A 19,681-nucleotide genomic window follows, 5' to 3' on the forward strand; every position below is an offset into this window, starting at 1 on the left:
CTTCTGTATGTGTGATGTTTACTGTTCATTTTTATTGTTTATTTCACTTTATATATTCACTTTATATATTATCTACCTCACTTGCTTTGGCAATGTTAACACATGTTTCCCATGCCAATAAAGCCCTTGAATTGAATTGAATTGAATTGAGAGAGATAACGGTCATTTATGGCCTACTACCTGATTTCTAAAGTAACACTGACACCCGCTGACCAAAATTATACATGTAGCCTACTCTCTTTCGTGTGTGTATTTCTATCTGCCTATCTGTGTCTAGACAGGGAGCTCAATTCTGATCCCCCCCCCCCCCCCCCCACTTGGTCTTTTGACCAATCACAACAGAACTTGTCACATCAGATCTTTTTCAGAGCTGATCTGATTCGTCCAAAAAAAAAAAATTGATCAGAATTGGGCAGCCTGTCTAAAAGTGTCTCTGTTGTGTGCTTGTTTCTTTGTTTCTGTCTCTTGCATACTGTAGCCAACAATCAGTCATCTCCTCTTCTTGTTTGACTGAATTGGATGTGTTGTTGTCCCAGTTCTTTCAAACACGAACCAGCACTGCCCCCTAGCTGTTCATTCGCGGAATAATCGAAGTGCACGCACATAGTAGTCCGTGATCGCGCACCACGCTGTCCGGAAAAAAAAAGGTGCTGAAATGTCGTCACTTCCGGGAGGCATTCCTAGCCTGGGAAAAAAAAAGCGGGGCTGGGAGCTCTCTGTACAAACAACACGCCGGAGAGTGATCAGCCATGTCATAAGACAACACTGAAATCAGACTGAATCTGTCATCGGTTCATAAATTCAATCTTTGTCATTTTTTTCCCCCAGGACTGACCGACACGTATATCGACGAAGCCGTGCATGAACTGGAAAGCACTGACGTTCAGCCGAATAGCTCATTCAAGACAAAAGCTCCAGCAGGTAAGAACCATTACAGCCTCTGTTTTCGGACACATTTGAAAGCACCTAGTTAGCTGGTTTGTTAAGAGAACTGTGTATAGATGCTGATCTGGGTCAACAGTTAGGTAACGTTAGCTGGGTAACTAACTAGTTATCCAGGCCTTTTTACCGACCTGTTTCCCAAACCGTACCTTGGTTATTCATTGACTTCAACGACGTTATAGCCTGCGACGCAATTGCATTTTCGAGATGTCATCTGTCTTTGGATGCTAGCTCATTTCCTTAGACATTTTATAACATGGGCTTTTTTGCTAGCTAAAGGATTTGTAGAAAGCTTTCTTTTTGCGGGTAATACGCTAGAACCGGCCAGTCTGTATGTCACCGCTGCAAACGTTACCTGTTGAAATTCACCTGCGCCGCACCTGTCTGTCTTACTGGTGCCAGTTTAGACTGATTTAATCAGGCTCAAATACGCAATTAATTGGTGTATATACAGCCTGAGACGAAGGGAAAAATCGTGTAAATTATCATTACAAGCCATAACGTTGAATACATATTTAAAATGACTCTACAGGCTGTCTGTGTGGTTTGTCCTTTAGCAATTCGAAATTTGAGACAAAAGATCCACAGAAAAGTATTGTTTACCCGAGTTTTTAGAGAGCCAGTAGGTATGTGGTTTGGTTCAGCACCAAGGTAAAGTTAGTTTGATATAGGATATTCGGTTCTCTCGTTAATAGCTATTGAACCAAGCATGAACAATCAACACTTTTTGTCTGTGAATTGGAGTTAAATATTGAAACCCTATTTATTTTTTAAGTACAAAATTCACACTCAATGTGTTGATTGTTCTTCATCTTGAAACCCTGATTCAGAATACCATTTTCATTGTCATGGCATACTTGGTTCAATAGATACAGACGAGAGAACCAAATATCCAATATAAATGAACTTGACCTTTGTGCTGAACTGAACCCTAGATACTGAACATAAATATAAACTAGTGATGATGTGACATTGTTGTCCGACATCGATATTTACCTTTCCCAAAAAAAAAAACGATACCGATGTTTAAAATTTTATATTGGCCTTTTAATCATTAGTTAACACATGGACGCAGTGGTCTAAGGCACTGCATCTCAGTACTAGAGGCGTCACTACAGACCCCGGTTCGATTCCAGGCTGTATCGCAGCGGTCCAAGGCACTGCATCTCAGTGCTAGAGGCGTCACTACAGACACCCTGGTTCAAATCCAAGCTGTATCACAGCGGTCTAAGGCACTGCATCTCAGTGCTAGAGGCGTCACTACAGACACCCTGGTTCAAATCCTGTCTATATCACAGCAGTGATATCACATCCAGCCATGATTAGGAGTACCATAGGGCGGTGCGAGTCCTATAGGGCGGCGCACAATTGGCTCAACGTCGCCCGGGGCAGGCCGTCCATTGTAAATAAGAATTTGTTCTTGCCTAGTTAAATAAAGGTTACACACACCACACTGGCCAAAACTTTATTTTCTTGGCATTTGCGTAGGTCCCCATTGCCAGTAAAACATAATCAAAACGTATTTCTTTCACTTAATTGCTGTGCTGTTTCGTTGTTCGTTTGTTCAGTCGTTTCATTCTCAACCAGGATCCCTATGGAATGCCGTTTGGGTCTTTGCTATGGCGTGTCAAATAAGCTTGTTGACCAATCAGCCAATCAGGACCTGAATATGACTGCATGTCACATTTTTTCCGTAGTTATTATATCACTCGTATTTTATGTCACAACGATTCATCGACACGTATGCTGTGATGCTGGTAAAGTTGTCTCGCGCACCTACAGTGCTGGTCATATAAAAAAGCTAGCTAGCAAACAATGTTCTTCCCCAAAAACATAGCAAAACGACATCTGTTTCAGTAGCTATAGTTAGCTAGCTATATAGCTAGGTGTCATCTAAAATAGCCCTAATTAATAAGTCAGTTCTCATTTGATTAATGGTGGTTGGACCCATATATGTGAAGCTAGCCACAATAAGGATTAGCCACAATACTATGTGGTTAGCCTTCAAAATAAAGGTATGGCATAATTCTACTATTTGTATTCATTTGCATCACTGTCAATGACACTTTTGTTTTGAAGTCAAACTGCAAATTCCACTATTGTGCCTAATCCTTATTGTGGCTAGCTTCACAACACATAACCCGGTCTGGTCGAGCGTCACTAGCCAGATGAAGCTAGCTGGCTCTTTTTATAATGGAAGTTTTGGGCAACAGGGTTAAGTAGCTGGCTAGGAATTTATTTTCAAGAACTGAAGTTCAATTTCAATAAGCAAACAACAAGTGACAACCTAGCTAATACTTAACTCACAAGGATTCCTAAATCATTGCTAAGAATAATGAAAATGACTGCAGGTTCTACTGGTGATTGTTTTCAGGCTGGTTGTATTGGTGCTAGCTAGGTACCACGCTAAAGCTAGCTAGGTACCAAGCTAAAGCTAGCTAGGTACCACGCTAAAGCTAGCTAGGTACCACGCTAAAGCTAGCTAGGTACCACGCTAAAGCTAGCTAGGTACCAAGCTAAAGCTAGCTAGGTACCACGCTAAAGCTAGCTAGGTACCACGCTAAAGCTAGCTAGGTACCACGCTAAAGCTAGCTAGGTACCACGCTAAAGCTAGCTAGGTACCACGCTAAAGCTAGCTAGGTACCACGCTAAAGCTAGCTAGGTACCACGCTAAAGCTAGCTAGGTACCACGCTAAAGCTAGCTAGGTACCACGCTAAAGCTAATAAGGGCTTTATTACCAACGCGGTATTGTAAACAGGTCGTTCGTGGCCGGTGTTTGCAGACTTTTGTTGTTTGTTGTACAGCTTTGACATTTTACGTGGTGTTATATAGGCACTTCAGCTTTGTCATCGGTTTTGCACATCGACGTTAAACTAGACATCGGTCGATTCCGCGATATATATCGTGTATCCCTAAAATGAACAAAACATAGACCCTTATCTATGGATTTCACATTACTTGGCAGGGATGAGGGCATGGGCCCACCCCTTGGGAGCCAGGCTCAGCCAGTCAGCATGACCGAGCCGCATTTTCCCCTTAGGGGATTTTTAGAAACAATTGAAATAAGGGCTGTGTTTTGTCTAGGCTTACCCTGGTGTGATATTTTGATAACCGTGTAAATCTCTCCACGACAAGGTGACTTTTATCAATATATTCGCCTGTATTTACCCTCTCAAAGATTCAATGCTAATTAGCTGCTAATGTGGCTATCATAAAGAACTACAAATGATCTGGATGACCTGAACGAGACTGCCGAATCGAGGCAAAGGTAAGAGTCTGGATGAACTTTCTGGTAGCTTAATGTAGTGATGAATCAATTGGCTAAATATTTGTACATTCTTTGTACTGTTTTGTTTCTGTTTTCTGTTTTGTGCAAGTTTTAAATTTACGCGACACCTGTCAGCAAAGGTGTCTGCTAGAGATGGCTTGCAGGGATTTGTAGTTATACGTGACATGTCTACATTGATGCAAATTAGCATTTTAGAATCTGAGAGTAAATAGAGGCAAATATATTAATGAAAGCCACCTTGTACCAGAGAGATTTACATGGTTATCGACATTTTACGCCAGAGGAAAAACTATTGTAACCATTTCCCTGTTTGACTGAAATAGGTTTCATGGGTATTTTGACACTTCCACTGTGGGTCTCTAATTTGGTTACATTTATCTGGCGCCTCCCTTATGTCAGCATAGGTTTGGACATGTAGGATGTAACCATTGTGCATATCATCTACACTATGACATGTGTAGGATGTAACCATTGTGCATATCATCTACACTATGACATGTGTAGGATGTAACCATTGTGCATATCACCTACACTATGACATGTGTAGGATGTAACCGTTGTGCATATCACCTACACTATGACATGTGTAGGATGTAACCGTTGTGCATATCACCTACACTATGACATGTGTAGGATGTAACCATTGTGCATATCACCTACACTATGACATGTGTAGGATGTAACCATTGTGCATATCACCTACACTATGACATGTGTAGGATGTAACCATTGTGCATATCACCTACACTATGACATGTGTAGGATGTAACCATTGTGCATATCACCTACACTATGACATGTGTAGGATGTAACCATTGTGCATATCACCTACACTATGACATGTGTAGGATGTAACCATTGTGCATATCACCTACACTATGACATGTGTAGGATGTAACCATTGTGCATATCACCTACACTATGACATGTGTAGGATGTAACCATTGTGCATATCACCTACACTATGACATGTGTAGGATGTAACCATTGTGCATATCACCTACACTATGACATGTGTAGGATGTAACCATTGTGCATATCATCTACACTATGACATGTGTAGGATGTAACCATTGTGCATATCATCTACACTATGACATGTGTAGGATGTAACCATTGTGCATATCACCTACACTATGACATGTGTAGGATGTAACCATTGTGCATATCACCTACACTATGACATGTGTAGGATGTAACCATTGTGCATATCACCTACACTATGACATGTGTAGGATGTAACCATTGTGCATATCACCTACACTATGACATGTGTAGGATGTAACCATTGTGCATATCACCTACACTATGACATGTGTAGGATGTAACCATTGTGCATATCACCTACACTATGACATGTGTAGGATGTAACCATTGTGCATATCACCTACACTATGACATGTGTAGGATGTAACCATTGTGCATATCACCTACACTATGACATGTGTAGGATGTAACCATTGTGCATATCACCTACACTATGACATGTGTAGGATGTAACCATTGTGCATATCATCTACACTATGACATGTGTAGGATGTAACCATTGTGCATATCATCTACACTATGACATGTGTAGGATGTAACCATTGTGCATATCATCTACACTATGACATGTGTAACCATTGTGCATATCACCTACACTATGACATGTGTAGGATGTAACCATTGTGCATATCACCTACACTATGACATGTGTAGGATGTAACCATTGTGCATATCACCTACACTATGACATGTGTAGGATGTAACCATTGTGCATATCATCTACACTATGACATGTGTAACCATTGTGCATATCACCTACACTATGACATGTGTAGGATGTAACCATTGTGCATATCACCTACACTATGACATGTGTAGGATGTAACCATTGTGCATATCATCTACACTATGACATGTGTAACCATTGTGCATATCACCTACACTATGACATGTGTAGGATGTAACCATTGTGCATATCACCTACACTATGACATGTGTAGGATGTAACCATTGTGCATATCACCTACACTATGACATGTGTAACCATTGTGCATATCACCTACACTATGACATGTAGGCTTATTTATCTACATGACAAATACATCTTAATGTTATTCCATTGTTGGTCTTTCTGATCAAATTCTGAATGGAGTAATTGATTTAAGTTGTGATTTAAAAAATAACAATAGATATAATAATAATAATAATAATAATAATAATAGATATTTCTGTTACTTATCCATTCAGACAAATTAAACTTCTTCTTGTTGTCCTACAATTTTTTATTTTATTTTAAAAAAACTTGTTCCAGACAAGAGGACAAGCGTTAATGTGGGGCCCTGTACGATAGCTTTATTAACTACAGGTACGACAGCTTTATTAACTACAGGTACGACAGCTTTATTAACTACAGGTACGACAGCTTTATTAACTACAGGTACGACAGCTTTATTAACTACAGGTACGACAGCTTTATTAACTACAGGTACGACAGCTTTATTAACTACAGGTACGACAGCTTTATTAACTACAGGTACGACAGCTTTATTAACTACAGGTACGACAGCTTTATTAACTACAGGTACGACAGCTTTATTAACTACATCCCATCATGCTTAGGGTTATGTATAGAAAAATATTTTTTTAAAGCCACGTTGCTCATTATTTTAGCTACCATGGCTAGAAGAAGAGATCTCGGTGACTTTGAAAGAGTCCACTTACAGTAGATTCTGTAGCGGCACCTAAGACCAATCAACAAAACACCAAATGATGGAATTTCTCGTGGAAGAATGTTGTCACGTCTCTCCAATAGAGTTCCAGACTCTTGTAGAATGCATGCCAAGGTGCATTGAAGCTGTTGTGGTGGCTCGTGGTGGTCCAACAGCCTATTAAGACGCTGTGTTGGTAGTTACCTGTAGCGACCAATCATTTTGATTGTTCCATTTTACCTTGCGAAGCACTACAATGATGCCTAAATGTATCTAAATCAATGGCCTACAAAATATATATATATATTGTTGTTGTTGTTGTGGGAAGCCTATCTCGTCTCTCTTTAACCACTTGTGATGTTTTTCTTTAAAAGTGGCCAATCAGCAGTTGAAACAATAACAAACAATCTTCCTCCTGCACGTTTCTGTAAAAAGCTGGGGCAGAAGAAATGTAACCACTCTCAAACTCATAGACGGCGCTATGGATTCAAGGACTGACCATCCATGACATCAACATTTTATAGTTTTAACCGTGTTTTGATGCTATATATTGTTTTACAGTTATTTTGGTTTACAAACAATGGAGTAAAATAAGCTTATATATGTTTGTTGGGTTCTGATGTTAAATGACAGTGGAACTAAGCTCTTGAGGCATTTCTAAGTTATATTCTTCAAGAATCTAATGTGTACATGTCATTCATTTAGTCCCAAAATAGATGCAGCAACTGCATATTGCCTTTTTAAAGACCAGCTGTTCTGAAGTCAGTTATAGTTAGTGATGGGGTTCCATACTGCTCTATGCTTTAGAGACAAGCTGATCTGAAGTCAGTTATAGTTAGTGATGGGGTTCCCTACTGCTCTATGCTTTAGAGACAAGCTGATCTGAAGTCAGTTATAGTTAATGATGGGGTTCCATACTGCTCTATGCTTTAGAGACAAGCTGATCTGAAGTCAGTTATAGTTAATGATGGGGTTCCCTACAGCTCTGTGCTTTAAAGACGAGCTGATCTGAAATCAGTAACAACTGCAGTTTGCCTCTTTAATTTTTAAAAATATATATATATATTTTTTAAAGCTGAAACCGTATAACTACATACACCACCCCCGTCTGTTAAAGAGTAGGCCTTGGCAATTCAATCGTTTTTCTGTCCCACCATTGATGGTAATCTCATGCAGAGTGTTTATTATTGAGATTGTCTATCAGCTGCACACCAGTCCTCCTGAGACATGGAGTGTCCCGAGCGGTTGTCATAGTGACGGGACAGAAACAGCCTTGCTGAAAGGACACAACTAGGCTATCTTCTGTTTAATGTAGAGGGCCACTCTTCTCTCTCTCTCGCTCTCTCTCTTGCTCTCGCTCTCGTTCTCGCTCTCGTTCTCTCTCTCGCTCTCTCTCTCTCTTTCTCTCTCTCGCTCTCTCTCTCTGTCTCTTTTGTATTGCCTAATTGTTTCTGTCGATTTTTATTCCACAGTAAGTAGGACTTTTTGTCGGGCCGTTTGAAAAGATCAGAAAAGGTTCTGTTGTTTTTAAATGATTAGACATGCAAATGTCGTCAGGCAGGCCTTTGGGTGCATTCACTAGAAACCAAACAGAAGCAAACGTTTTGCAACAGTGTCCTACTAATGAATGCACCCCTGTCCTGGATCAGTGGTTGGCTCATCATCATATCGCCACGTTGCTCTTTTCACCAGCAGCTCCCTGCCTGCGTCTCTGTCTGTCTGCCTGTCTGCGTCTGCCTGTCTGCGTCTGCCTGTCTGCCTGTCTGCCTGCCTGCCTGCCTGTCTGCATCTGTCTGTCTGCTACAGTGAATACATCAGTGTTTTTGTGTCCTTACATTATAATGCGTAATAACCATTTTTATCCTATTGACATCCAAATAAAATGACCACCCAGGCTGCAACCAACCAACCAACCAACCAACATGACTACTTAAGAAAAACAACCACTCCTCAATATGTCCACTGGCTAAACTCACTACATTCTGAGAGCTTGGTCTTTTCTTTATTTTAGAACACCAGTTGAGTCATAAACCAGGCTATGTAATTAGTGTCCAGGCCAGGGGTTGGTTCCCGCCCTAGGCCAACACTGCAAGGAGAGAGAGAGAGAGAGTCTCCCTCAACCCTTCTACTTCATATACAGGTCCAATGTAGCTCTTTCCTCAGGAGAAAATGTCTCGATTCTAGCCCTTTAGGCTCACGTTCAAAATACCTAAATGGTTTGTTTGTTTGTTTGTTGTTCCTTTCTATCTTGTAGCCGCATTTGTCCATTCATTAAGCGTATCGCGGGGGTCCGTTCTAAAACGAGGCTACTTTATTAAAATTGTACCTTTTTTATTTAACCAGGCAAGTCAGTTAGGAACAAATTCTTATTTTCAATGACGGCCTAGGAACAGTGGGTTAACTGCCTTGTTCAGGGGCAGAACGACAGATTTGTACCTTGTCAGCTCGGGGATTTGAACTTGCAACCTTTCGGTTACTAATCCAACGCTCTAACCACTAGGCTACCCTGCCGCCTCTACACTCTAACCACTAGGCTACCTGCCGCCCCAACACTCTAACCACTAGGCTACCTGTCTCCTCTACGCTCTAACCACTAGGCTACCTGTCTCCTCTACGCTCTAACCACTAGACTACCTGCCACCTCTACACTCTAACCACTAGGCTACCTGCCGCCTCTACACTCTAACCACTAGGCTACCCTGCCGCCCCTACACTCTAACCACTAGGCTACCTGTCTCTACGCTCTAACCACTAGGCTACCTGTCTCCTCTACGCTCTAACCACTAGGCTACCTGCCGCCTCTACACTCTAACCACTAGGCTACCTGCCGCCTCTACACTCTAACCACTAGGCTGAGCAAGGAGCCAGTATCCTATAATGATCTACCCTCTAAACACCAATAGCATTTTAACTTGGCAGTATCAGATTTATAAATAATGAGCAAACAATCAAAGGCTTCAGGTTTTCCTTCAGATCTAAAGAAGGGTGTAATGTTGTTAGAATGTCAACAGTCAGCCGCAATTTTTGGGTGGGCCAAATCCTTTTTGGGTGGGCCAAATCCTTTTAGGGTGGGCCAAATCCTTTTTTTGGGTGGGCCAAATCCTTTTTTTGGGTGGGCCAAATCCTTTTTTTGGGTGGGCCAAATCCTTTTTTTGGGTGGGCCAAATCCTTTTTTTGGGTGGGCCAAATCCTTTTTTTGGGTGGGCCAAATCCTTTTTTTGGGTGGGCCAAATCCTTTTTTTGGGTGGGCCAAATCCTTTTTTTTCTTGCTGTTTTTTAAAATAGGTTCCTGAGTAATTTTTTTCTCAAACTCATTTATTTATATATTTATTTGTTATAATAGAAAACGGATCAAGTTCGATGAATGCCAAAACAGTAAAGGCTTTCCCCAAACTAACTTCTCAACTTAAGTGTTGACAGCAAAGAAGGCCTACCTGGCAGACTGATATCCGATGTTTTGTATCCATTGAGTTGGCATTTGTTTTGCAAACGCTGCCATCACATGTACAGTGTAAAGCACCGAAACACTGCTAGCGCTTTTGCTACTGTAGGTGCCCCCCCCCCCCCCCCCCAAAAGAATGTGATAACTTCTAACGGGAGATTTCACATGACTGGGCCCAGGGTGCAACCATGGGTGGACCTGGGAGGGCTTAGGTCCACCCACTTGGGAGCCAGGCCCAGCCAACCAGAATGAGTTTTTCCCCACAAAAGGGCTTTTACTACAGACAGAAATAGTCCTATAATTTCACACATTTTTAATTAAGTATAGAGAACAGTCTAATGGGTGCCAATATTATCACTTGTGCATGACGTATTATAACTTAATTAACCGACTCATTCCAAAGCATCGCTCCTAGCCCAGAAGAATAGTGCGCACTCCCTCAATTTGTTTTTGGGAAAAAAATATCCTTTCTATTGTATTCAGCTATGTTCAAATAAATTGTTCTTACTATAAAATAATACATTTAATGTCATGGGAATTCTAAGCAAATCTGGCCTACCCAGACCCCTCTTATCTCTAACCGGTGCCCCCGCACATTGACTCTGTACCGGTACACCTGTATATAGCCTCCACATTGACTCTACTGTAATACCCTGTATATAGCCTCCACATTGACTCTGTACCGTAATACCCTGTATATAGCCTCCACATTGACTCTACTGTAATACCCTGTATATAGCCTCCACATTGACTCTACCGTAATACCCTGTATATAGCCTCCACATTGACTCTACCGTAATACCCTGTATATAGCCTCCACATTGACTCTACTGTAATACCCTGTATATAGCCTCCACATTGACTCTACTGTAATACCCTGTATATAGCCTCCACATTGACTCTACTGTAATACCCTGTATATAGCCTCCACATTGACTCTACCGTAATACCCTGTATATAGCCTCCACATTGACTCTACCGTAATACCCTGTATATAGCCTCCACATTGACTCTACCGTAATACCCTGTATATAGCCCCTCTTGTTATTTTACTCCTGCCATTTTAATTATTTGTTACTTTTTACATTTTTTTTTTACTTAACACTTATTTTTCGGAACTCCTTAAAGCATTGTTGTTTAAGAGCTCGTAAGTAAGCATTTCAATATAAGGTCTACACCTGTTTTATTCGGTACAGGTGCAGCCCACGGCCATATGGCATAGGCAGATCAGGACAACTCAAGAGTATGTTATTCTGTTCTTCTGAAATTAACTACTTTTTCTTCATGTCATGTTTCCTTAGACCTGTCTAAAATAAATCATGGATTTATTGTGAAGGTGTAGGTTATATTACATGGATTTATTAGTCTTTTTAATATGTAGATGTTCCAAAGTTCAGCATCGGTGGATTGAAGACGACGTGTTGAAGCCAGGAGATGTTAATTGTCTTTATGTTAATTCACGGTCAGTTACAGTGAGACCGGCAGTCATTTTGAATTGTCAAATCACCGGCTGACAAAATGTCACGACCACCCTGATAAACCTTCAGTTAGTCCTCTAACCTCCTCACCCTTATTAACCTGAGAGAGAGAGAGAGAGCGCGCACACACACACACACACACACACACACACACACACACACTCCTCTCCATTGTGGTCTACATACCACTTAATCTCAGCAGCGTTCAGTAATAGAGAATTAATTAGTGTTAGCTGAGTTATGTGTATGTTAGTTCTCAGTAGGCTAATTAAATGTGGTGAGTTGTATGTGTGTTCTGAGTGTGTGTGTGTGTGTGTGTGTGTGTGTTCTGAGTGGTGTGTGTTCTGAGTGGTGTGCGTGTGTGTTCTGAGTGGTGTGTGTTCTGAGTGGTGTGTGTGTGTGTGTGTGTTCTGAGTGGTGTGTGTGTGTTCTGAGTGGTGTGTGTGTGTGTGTGTTCTGAGTGGTGTGTGTGTGTTCTGAGTGGTGTGTGTGTGTGTGTTCTGAGTGGTGTGTGTTCTGAGTGGTGTGTGTCTACTTCTGCTGAGTGGTGTGTGTGTGTGTGTGGGGGGGGGGGGGGGGGGGGGTCAGGGTTCCTGTTAGGAAAATGTGGCACCGGACAACGTGACCAGGAAGTTTTTCAATTTCAATGTTTGATTTACCAGACCCATTCGGGGTGTGTGTGACCCATTAGGGGTCGTCCACCTACGCTGTTCAGAATGACAGACGTTAGAGACGATGCTAATTCATCTGAACTTTCAACTCCCGTAATAAAACCGCTTTTTAACACTTCATTTTCAAACATTTACCAAACTGTTATTATTATGTGGGGAGAAAAGGGAAATGAACTCCTAATGTCAGTGTATATGACAGAGATGGGGCGACGGCGGCGACGACACGCAACTCTTTTTTTTTTAGAAACAAGTAAAAAAATCCTATAAATCCTAAAAATCCTAATTAAATCCTCAGGCTCAAAGAAACAATGTACTGTATGATTAACGCCACAAGAATATTCAATTAACTACCTGGTCTTTTCCATAAAAAAAGAAAATAGACTAGGAAAAGTTGCTAATATGACTTGTCCATTTTGTCTGTCTTGTTGTTTGTAGTGCTCCGTGTGAGGAACAAGCATGGGTCTGGTGTCTGTCTTGTTGTTTGTAGTGCTCCGTGTGAGAAACAAGCATGGGTCTGGTGTCTGTCTTGTTGTTTGTAGTGCTCCGTGTGAGGAACAAGCATGGGTCTGGTGTCTGTCTTGTTGTTTGTAGTGCTCCGTGTGAGAAACAAGGATGGGTCTGGTGTCTGTCTTGTTGTTTGTAGTGCTCCGTGTGAGAAACAAGCATGGGTCTGGTGTCTGTCTTGTTGTTTGTATTGCTCCGTGTGAGAAACAAGCATGGGTCTGGTGTCTGTCTTGTTAATGTTGAGGGAGAGAGAGCACGAGTCTGAGCACTCGTAGAAGTAGCCTACCTGGTCTGCTGTTAATGTTGAGGGAGAGAGAGCACGAGTCTGAGCACTCGTAGAAGTAGCCTACCTGGTCTGCTGTTAATGTTGAGGGAGAGAGAGCACGAGTCTGAGCACTCGTAGAAGTAGCCTACCTGGTCTGCTGTTAATGTTGAGGGAGAGAGAGCACGAGTCTGAGCACTCGTAGAAGTAGCCTACCTGGTCTGCTGTTAATGTTGAGGGAGAGAGAGCACGAGTCTGAGCACTCGTAGAAGTAGCCTACCTGGTCTGCTGTTAATGTTGAGGGAGAGAGAGCACGAGTCTGAGCACTCGTAGAAGTAGCCTACCTGGTCTGCTGTTAATGTTGAGGGAGAGAGAGCACGAGTCTGAGCACTCGTAGAAGTAGCCTACCTGGTCTGCTGTTAATGTTGAGGGAGAGAGAGCACGAGTCTGAGCACTCGTAGAAGTAGCCTACCTGGTCTGCTGTTAATGTTGAGGGAGAGAGAGCACGAGTCTGAGCACTCGTAGAAGTAGCCTACCTGGTCTGCTGTTAATGTTGAGGGAGAGAGAGCACTCGTAGAGGTAGCCTACCTGGTCTGCTGTTAATGTTGAGGGAGAGAGAGCACTCGTAGAGGTAGCCTACCTGGTCTGCTGTTAATGTTGAGGGAGAGAGAGCACTCGTAGAGGTAGCCTACCTGGTCTGCTGTTAATGTTGAGGGAGAGAGAGCACTCGTAGAAGTAGCCTACCTGGTCTGCTGTTAATGTTGAGGGAGAGAGAGCACTCGTAGAAGTAGCCTACCTGGTCTGCTGTTAATGTTGAGGGAGAGAGAGCACTCGTAGAAGTAGCCTACCTGGTCTGCTGTTAATGTTGAGGGAGAGAGAGCACTACCTGATCTGCTGTTAATGTTGAGGGAGAGAGAGCACTACCTGGTCTGCTGTTAATGTTGAGGGAGAGAGAGCACTCGTAGAAGTAGCCTACCTGGTCTGCTGTTAATGTTGAGGGAGAGAGAGCACTACCTGGTCTGCTGTTAATGTTGAGGGAGAGAGAGCACTACCTGGTCTGCTGTTAATGTTGAGGGAGAGAGAGCACTCGTAGAAGTAGCCTACCTGGTCTGCTGTTAATGTTGAGGGAGAGAGAGCACTACCTGGTCTGCTGTTAATGTTGAGGGAGAGAGAGCACTACCTGGTCTGCTGTTAATGTTGAGGGAGAGAGAGCACTCGTAGAAGTAGCCTACCTGGTCTGCTGTTAATGTTGAGGGAGAGAGAGCACGAGTAGAAGTAGCCTACCTGGTCTGCTGTTAATGTTGAGGGAGAGAGAGCACTACCTGGTCTGCTGTTAATGTTGAGGGAGAGAGAGCACTACCTGGTCTGCTGTTAATGTTGAGGGAGAGAGAGCACTACCTGGTCTGCTGTTAATGTTGAGGGAGAGAGAGCACTACCTGGTCTGCTGTTAATGTTGAGGGAGAGAGAGCACTACCTGGTCTGCTGTTAATGTTGAGGGAGAGAGAGCACTACCTGGTCTGCTGTTAATGTTGAGGGAGAGAGAGCACTACCTGGTCTGCTGTTAATGTTGAGGGAGAGAGAGCACTACCTGGTCTGCTGTTAATGTTGAGGGAGAGAGAGCACTACCTGGTCTGCTGTTAATGTTGAGGGAGAGAGAGCACTACCTGGTCTGCTGTTAATGTTGAGGGAGAGAGAGCACTACCTGGTCTGCTGTTAATGTTGAGGGAGAGAGAGCACTCGTAGAAGTAGCCTACCTGGTCTGCTGTTAATGTTGAGGGAGAGAGAGCACTACCTGGTCTGCTGTTAATGTTGAGGGAGAGAGAGCACTACCTGGTCTGCTGTTAATGTTGAGGGAGAGAGAGCACTACCTGGTCTGCTGTTAATGTTGAGGGAGAGAGAGCACTACCTGGTCTGCTGTTAATGTTGAGGGAGAGAGAGCACTACCTGGTCTGCTGTTAATGTTGAGGGAGAGAGAGCACTACCTGGTCTGCTGTTAATGTTGAGGGAGAGAGAGCACTACCTGGTCTGCTGTTAATGTTGAGGGAGAGAGAGCACTCGTAGGAACGTGCCCGTTTTGAAGATGTTTTGATATCTGATTGTAATAAGCTAAAACTTCTGTCATTTTTTTTTCTTTACCTCACACAGTAAGTCAACAAAGTTTTAAAAAATATATTAAAAAAAATAAACATTTTAATTTTTTACATCCATTGTGAATGAGTTCCTCAGTAGGTCTATTTAGAAAAAAAATCTTTCCAACAATCTCCCCCTCGATAATCACCAAGCCTCGATGCGAAAAGACAAAAATATAATCTGATGATCCCATATATATCCAGTGGAAAGAGGCATAAAATACTTTTCCCCTTTGCAACAAAAAAACACAAAAAAACCCAGCTGTCTGTGCCAAGCTCACTGGAGCAGGAAACTGAACGTCTGGAAACAGGCTGGTGTTTCTCTACAGACGTCTTCATGGATCCAGTTGATTGATTTGATACAATATTGCACTTCACTAGTGAAGAAGCTCAAGTCAAAAATAGACAACTAGAAAGAGAGGCAGACGGGCGGAGCAGAGAGACAAACGTTATTAATAATAATTAATAACTACTTAATAACAGAATTCATCAGGATATTTTCCAGTTATTTTATTTGTCTGCTTTGTATATTAATTAGTTGACAATAAAAAAGTGATTAAGTTATTATTGTTAAGTTATTATTATTAATTTATTAAGTTGTTAAGTTATAAACAAGTTATTATTAAGTTATTGCTATTAATTTATTAAGTTGTTGTTAAGTTATAAACAAGTTATTATTAAGTTATTGTTATTAATTTATTAAGTTGTTAAGTTATAAACAAGTTATTGTTATTAATTTATTAAGTTAAGTTATAAACAAGTTATTGTTATTAATTTATTAAGTTGTTGTTAAGTTATAAACAAGTTATTGTCCAACGGCTGCATTGTTATTATTGTTATTATTATTAATTTATTAAGTTGTCAACTTGTTTATAACTTATTGGCCAACGGCTGCATCTCTGAGTTCTCATTTAGCCACTTTTAGCCGTTTAATGATCACGGTGTATCAATGTGTCCAAATGGCTGGTGCTCTCACATTTAGTTCAATTTTAACTTTGACGTTTAAAAAAATGTAATTAATTTAATTCAGATTTTTATGATGAACCACTTTGACAATGATTTGAGAAACCTAAAATAATTAATGAATTATTATTGAAATTAAACTGTTCATAGACAAATGCCCATATAGAAAGTCAGAACTGATACAAAGAGTGGTAGGAATGTGAGGATAACTTGTAATGTTATGCTTCCCCAAACTGGAAACTAGAGCACTGCCTACATCTTTCGTAACATAAATTGCCAACAGATTTTCAAGACATGCCTCCATAATAGGAAGTTCTAAAAAACATTTCAGGTTTGAAAACAATGAAGTATGGTTTTAGAAAATGTTCACATTTTAGCCTCAGTAGTCTACCTGTAATGTTCCCAGGGGCCTCCCGTTCAGTAGTCTACCTGTAATGTTCCCAGGGGCCTCCCGTTCAGTAGGCTACCCGTAATATTACCAGGGGCCCCCCGTTCAGTAGGCTACCCGGTAATGTTACCAGTGGCCCCCCCGTTCAGTAGGCTACCCGGTAATGTTACCAGGGGCCCCCCGTTCAGTAGGCTACCCGGTAATGTTACCAGGGGCCCCCCGTTCAGTAGGCTACCCGGTAATGTTACCAGGGGCCCCGTTCAGTAGTCTACTCACATTGGAAAGTGGTAGGTAGGCTGATAGCCTGACTACCTGTCTCTCCTGACTACCTGTCTCTCCTGTCTCTCCTGACTACCTGTCTCTCCTGACTACCTGACTACCGTTGTTTTTCTCCCAGTCAATTTGGTCGGCAACAATTTGATGCATCCGCTTCAACATTTTTTTTGAGCCAATAGTTGGCGATTACCAGCTAATAGAAACCCTGGTGTGTGTGTGTGTGTGTGTGCAGCGTTAACAGACACTTTTAAATGTATCCTCAGTAGGCTACCCGGTAATGTTACCAGGGGCCCCCCGTTCAGTAGGCTACCCGGTAATGTTACCAGGGGCCCCCCCGTTCAGTAGTCTACTCACATTGGAAAGTGGTAGGTAGGCTGATAGCCTGACTACCTGTCTCTCCTGACTACCTGTCTCTCCTGACTACCTGTCTCTCCTGACTACCTGTCTCTCCTGACTACCGTTGTTTTTCTCCCAGTCAATTTGGTCGGCAACAATTTGATGCATCCGCTTCAACATTTTTTTTGAGCCAATAGTTGGCGATTACCAGCTAATAGAAACCCTGGTGTGTGTGTGTGTGTGTGTGTGTGTGCAGCGTTAACAGACACTTTTAAATGTATCCCAATAGAGCAGAATGAATGGTTGGCCACTTGAACAGCCGGTTTCATTGTCAGTACACTGGCCTTTATTATATATACACATGTTTCCTGCGCTGAGAGGGAGACGTTCTCTTTGTTTCCTGCGCTGAGAGGGAGACGTTCTCTTTGTTTCCTGCGCTGAGAGGGAGACGTTCTCTTTGTTTCCTGTGCTGAGAGGGAGACGTTCTCTTTGTTTCCTGTGCTGAGAGGGAGACGTTCTCTTTGTTTCCTGTGCTGAGAGGGAGACGTTCTCTTTGTTTCCTGCGCTGAGAGGGAGACGTTCTCTTTGTTTCCTGCGCTGAGAGGGAGACGTTCTCTTTGTTTCCTGCGCTGAGAGGGAGACGTTCTCTTTGTTTCCTGCGCTGAGAGGGAGACGTTCTCTTTGTTTCCTGCGCTGAGAGGGAGACGTTCTCTTTGTTTCCTGCGCTGAGAGGGAGACGTTCTCTTTGTTTCCTGTGCTGAGAGGGAGACGTTCTCTTTGTTTCCTGTGCTGAGAGGGAGACGTTCTCTTTGTTTCCTGTGCTGAGAGGGAGACGTTCTCTTTGTTTCCTGTGCTGAGAGGGAGACGTTCTCTTTGTTTCCTGTGCTGAGAGGGAGACGTTCTCTTTGTTTCCTGTGCTGAGAGGGAGACGTTCTCTTTGTTTCCTGTGCTGAGAGGGAGACGTTCTCTTTGTTTCCTGCGCTGAGAGGGAGACGTTCTCTTTGTTTCCTGCGCTGAGAGGGAGACGTTCTCTTTGTTTCCTGTGCTGAGAGGGAGACGTTCTCTTTGTTTCCTGCGCTGAGAGGGAGACGTTCTCTTTGTTTCCTGCGCTGAGAGGGAGACGTTCTCTTTGTTTCCTGCGCTGAGAGGGAGACGTTCTCTTTGTTTCCTGCGCTGAGAGGGAGACGTTCTCTTTGTTTCCTGCGCTGAGAGGGAGACGTTCTCTTTGTTTCCTGTGCTGAGAGGGAGACGTTCTCTTTGTTTCCTGTGCTGAGAGGGAGACGTTCTCTTTGTTTCCTGTGCTGAGAGGGAGACGTTCTCTTTGTTTCCTGTGCTGAGAGGGAGACGTTCTCTTTGTTTCCTGTGCTGAGAGGGAGACGTTCTCTTTGTTTCCTGTGCTGAGAGGGAGACGTTCTCTTTGTTTCCTGTGCTGAGAGGGAGACGTTCTCTTTGTTTCCTGTGCTGAGAGGGAGACGTTCTCTTTGTTTCCTGTGCTGAGAGGGAGACGTTCTCTTTGTTTCCTGTGCTGAGAGGGAGACGTTCTCTTTGTTTCCTGTGCTGAGAGGGAGACGTTCTCTTTGGGGAAAACGTTTGTCTATTGAAACACATGTACATACTCTTTCTCCAAGGTGGCATAGCAGTTCAGACGTCTTTTGTCCTCGTCTTGTCGTGTCCTGTATATATATATATTTACAACTTTTTCACATACATTTTATTTTTATTTTCCATCAACTCATCTTCAAAACACTCTCCTGCAACCCGCCTCACCAATGTATATTTATAAAAAAGTATTAATTACCTCAGATCTGTAATCCTCCAAGAAGCTAGCCAGAAACTCCAGGAGGCTGGCCTGAAACTAGCCAGAAGCTAATCCAGAAGCTAGTTCAGAAGCTAGTTGGCTCCTTTACTGGCAAGTCGTTGGTGTTCAGCTAACCACGGTTTGTGGTCATCGGCTATCCTTTGGCTCGAAAGTCTATCGCCAGTTCTGTACGGCGCAGCGCGGCTCGGAGCGGAGCATACCGGACCAATTTTTCTCTCCATGTCCCTGGATTTCGACTGCTCTCTGAACATTCATGCCCGGATCTCACAGCTAGCTAGCTGCTATCCGTGTGACTATCGGTCTTCGTCGATTCCGGAGCAAACATCAATTGTTCCGGAGCTAGCAAGCTCCGTCAATCACTCCTGAGTTCCATCAATCGCACCTGGGCTGCAGTCGCCTATCCGGACCCGGTTTGCTGCCTTCGCGGAGCCCCACCGGGCCTTCACAACTGGACTGCCGACGTTATCTACCCGAAGGAGTTATTC

At 42.8% G+C, this 19,681-nt stretch overlaps 1 long non-coding RNA gene across 1 annotated transcript in view; it reads left to right on the plus strand.

Moving 5' to 3' along the window:
• Window positions 1-651: 651 nt before the first annotated feature.
• LOC109884321 (uncharacterized) overlaps window positions 652-19,681 on the plus strand; it is a 28,057-nt gene continuing 9,027 nt past the window's right edge. Inside the window, exon 1 of the long non-coding RNA XR_002254339.2 lies at window positions 652-921. This is a non-coding gene — a long non-coding RNA (uncharacterized LOC109884321). The remainder of the gene's footprint in view (window positions 922-19,681) is intronic.

Source organism: Oncorhynchus kisutch, linkage group LG29 (genome assembly GCF_002021735.2).
Source record: "Oncorhynchus kisutch isolate 150728-3 linkage group LG29, Okis_V2, whole genome shotgun sequence".
Classification (NCBI taxonomy): domain Eukaryota; kingdom Metazoa; phylum Chordata; class Actinopteri; order Salmoniformes; family Salmonidae; genus Oncorhynchus; species Oncorhynchus kisutch.